Raw genomic sequence first — 2,454 nt, 5'->3', positions numbered from 1 at the left:
CTTTCAGGAGTCTTAGTGTGCAGACAAAGCAGGGCTTATTTCCTTTTTCCATGGAGGAAACTGCCATCTGGAATATTTGGTTACGCTACTTCCCTTTCTTCCTGAATGCCCAACTACCTTCTCCAGCCCACAGAGCCCTCCAGTCGCTGCAGCTGTTGGCTACTGCAGCAGCCCCAAGGCCACGCAGCTGGCGCATGGTGGGTCTAAGATCCCAGCCACGTATGTTGTATCCAAGGTCCTTGCTCTTGGCCTGGGTTTTGCTTTCTGCCTAAGAATACGTAAGTAGTTTCCATCTAGGTGACTAAAGAAACCTGAAGAGCTCCTTCACTGGAGAGCATCCACCTTGAGGGAAATCCATTGTCCTGTGTGAAAAGCTGGGAGCGGCAGGACTGGCTCCTGCTTCTTAGCCGTGGCTCAACGTGGCAGGAAGCCGAGAGAGTGGGGGTGCGCAAGCGACACTGTGGCGTTTCCAAAGGGGCTTCTGTTGGCCCACGATTTCCTGAAGCTCCATAAATAATTGATATGCATTTGTTTTGCATGAAGGGAGGGTGCTCCAGTGCAGGACTCAAGACAGAGCCAAAAGCCTGAATGCCCCTGCCCCTGCGGCTCATAGTTTAACAATTGCCCTAGTATTACTTTTATTTTCTGGTTAATATTTCTGTTTAAGGCCTGTCTGCAACTGTACGGCTAACTTTGATGGCAGAATGACTGCTGCTACTTGTGGGACATTTATGCCGTGCATGCACCGTGCTAGGGAAGGCACACATTGCTTGATTTAAGTTACCCATCTGCGAGGAGGCTGGCCTTGTCATTTTAACTCTCCATGATTACCACCTGATAATGATTCTACATTTTCCCTTAGGTCTGTTTGTTCTTCACTGCAGTCCACAGGGGCCTACCTGAGGAAGTGTCATTTGCTAGTGGACGGTCAAGAAACTAGCTAGAAGTGAAAAATTTTTTTTCACGTCAGACGGGTAATGTGCCCACGTTGTAAGAAGGTTTGAGGGAGGCACACCTCATGCATTATAAGACATGAACACCTAATCATCACGCTCTTGAACCAAAGGATCTAGAAGTGAAAATTGAAATAGCATTTTCCTTGTATCAGGTATACTGAACATAAATTAATTTTCAAATTAGAAGGAAAGGTATTTCTTTCCTTTACGTCCCATTGAGAGGTGGTAACTTATAAATAAAAACTTGAAGGTAGTGAATGATACATGTTTAATCGTTATTTTAGCCTCTTATCTGTGTGTATTCCTCTGTGTGTGTTGAAAAATATACAAAAAAACTTTAGCAGTCATTTTAAGATCTTTGTACTTGAACCAAAAGTGCATACTGGGCCATAGTGTATTGGTTAAAGTTCTCGCCATCAGATTGTAGTTATTGCTGAGTATTATGGCTTGTGTCTAGATGTCCCTCCAAACCCTCATGTGCCCATATGTGGGATTAGCAAAGCTGGTTGGATATGAGGTGTGTGATACTAGGATTAAAAATGTGCAGTTACTAAATTGGTCACTGATTGTTTTAGCACATTTCTGGGTGTTGATAGTGGAAAGGCCCACCAGAGTATGGATGACACCACCCAAAAGCTAATCTGCTGGGTGGGATGAAAGGGAAAGGGAGGCTACCTTCCTGCCTGGTCATGGGCTGTTTCTCCTCTGTGATCCTCCTTTGCCATCCCTTCCTGTCTTGGAGTCAGCCAAGGCATGGACTGAAACCTCTATAAACTGTGAGCTAAAATACACTTTTCTTGCTTTAACTTTTGGTGTTGGATAGTTTGTGTTAGAAATGAGAAAATTAATGCACTATATTTACCTTCAAAAGAATGTACAGGTTGTCACCCAAATGAGTCTTAAACTCTTGTTTCACATTGAAATAAGAAATAGCCAGGGGTCTCAGGTTAATTTGTGCAAACACATGGAAGGGCCGGCACCTTGTCTGGACATACTCATAGCCACCTCGCCCAGAGCAGACATATGTGGGGAGCTGTTCTGTTGGTGCTGTGCTTGATCAGCCCCACGGAACTCCTGCATTAGAGACCTGAGAGCCTTTTACAGAGCAGGAGCTGCCTCTGCGACTAGGGGTCTCTAAGACTAGTCTCCTAACTTCTTAAAACCTTGGTCTCAAGAATTGCAAAGTGGGTCACCTGCCATATCTGGAGACACTGGGTCCCTTGTCAGTCATGACTCCTGTGGCTGTTTTCCCTGAGGGGTTAAAATGTGACCCAGAGCAGCCAGTGCAGGGCAAATCAACATGAGCTGGTCCTCTGCTTCCACTCTGGTGTGTGATTGTGTGATTGTGTGTGTGTGTGTGTGTGTGTGTGTGTGTATGTGTGTGCATGCAAACAACCAGCTAGAAAGATCCTTTCTGTTCCATTTCGACTTCAGTTGATGGCAGCAAGCCATTCGCAGCTGGTCAGTGTCACTGGTGTCATTGTTCCTCATCGTGGGA

General features: G+C 45.6%; 1 non-coding gene across 1 annotated transcript; it reads right to left on the bottom strand.

Annotated features, from left to right (window-relative positions):
• Positions 1 to 964: 964 nt before the first annotated feature.
• Positions 965 to 1,069, bottom strand: LOC111812916. Its single transcript, XR_002818288.1, has one exon. It is a non-coding gene; the product is annotated as a small nucleolar RNA U13 (small nucleolar RNA).
• Positions 1,070 to 2,454: the final 1,385 nt, after the last annotated feature.

Source organism: Octodon degus, unplaced genomic scaffold, assembly GCF_000260255.1.
Source record: "Octodon degus isolate 3935 unplaced genomic scaffold, OctDeg1.0 scaffold00151, whole genome shotgun sequence".
Taxonomy (NCBI): domain Eukaryota; kingdom Metazoa; phylum Chordata; class Mammalia; order Rodentia; family Octodontidae; genus Octodon; species Octodon degus.
This window is presented reverse-complemented; position numbering and strand designations above follow the sequence as displayed.